The sequence below is a fragment of the Geospiza fortis genome, unplaced genomic scaffold, assembly GCF_000277835.1.
Source record: "Geospiza fortis unplaced genomic scaffold, GeoFor_1.0 scaffold130, whole genome shotgun sequence".
NCBI classification, from domain to species: Eukaryota; Metazoa; Chordata; class Aves; order Passeriformes; family Thraupidae; genus Geospiza; species Geospiza fortis.
This window is the reverse complement of record NW_005054300.1, coordinates 9,117,302-9,118,262: the sequence shown is the minus strand read 5'-3', so window position 1 is coordinate 9,118,262 and position 961 is coordinate 9,117,302. Positions and strand designations below refer to the sequence as shown.

The following is a 961-nucleotide window of genomic DNA, read 5'->3' as shown; positions in this document are numbered from 1 at the left end:
TTTGAATTAAAGCACTGAAGCAAATCTGCTAAGAAACACTACTACACACTCCATCAGGAGCTCTGTCCCAAACTAACACCCCAATGTCACACGGGTTCATTTAAACCAGAGTATATCTGCAATTCCAGCAGTGGCATTACACAAACCGTTTCTTTATACAGTTGCTGAAGTGCTGGTAGAAGCAGTAAAATTATTAGGGCATAACTTTTCCTTTCAGAATATAAAATAAAGACGACTCAGTATAGATACTGCAAGCATTTTATCAATTCAAATTCTAATAAGTCTTTTAAGCAAATTACAGCACAGCAGTACATCCTCCTGAACAGCTTCCACTTGACATTATTTAATTGAAATCCTCCAGCAACCTGTAAATCATGCATTGGTTCCGTGCCACTTACCCTGACAGCGCTTGGCTGAGGATGGCTGCTCTAGGGTGGTACACTCTGTATCTGAAACCCCAGAGGTTTTATAGCCCCTTCAGCTCTTCTCCTCCCACTAGCCTCCCAAACAAGGAGCAGAGACAGACAGAGACAGAGCTGAAGTCTCTAACAAAACCATATAGGGACCTTAATACAAAAAACTCTGATCTGGGTGGCCACAGGCCCTGGGTCTCTTCCACTGCATTCCAGCGTAGAGCTCATGAAACAGGAGGAGAATTTCAGCTGTGTAAGATAAACACTTTTAAACTTCAGGAGAGCTGCTAAAATCCAGAGAGAGTGTGCCCACAGTAGACATTCTCTGGCAGGAGGATCATGTGTTCCAACAAGAGAGGTCCAGGACTCCACAGTAACATCCAAGAAGCAGAATGAAAAATTGGAAGAGCAGTCATTTATAACAGGGAAAGTCTTTTTAAATAAGCACCTTGCTGTCACTGAAGATTTTGATAAAAACAATGAATAAATATTTTTGGCCAGCTACACAGCTGCTCAATTTTTCTACAAAGTTTCTTTAAAAGCTTATA

The 961-nt window shown here is 41.2% G+C and overlaps 1 protein-coding gene across 1 annotated transcript in view; it reads right to left on the bottom strand.

Annotated features, from left to right (window-relative positions):
• Window positions 1-457, bottom strand: part of ACTA2 (actin alpha 2, smooth muscle) — a 10,113-nt gene extending 9,656 nt beyond the window's left edge. Inside the window, exon 1 of the mRNA XM_005416466.2 lies at window positions 399-457. The gene's annotated coding sequence lies outside the window, so the exon portion shown is untranslated. The remainder of the gene's footprint in view (window positions 1-398) is intronic.
• Between the last annotated feature and the right edge of the window lie 504 nt (window positions 458-961).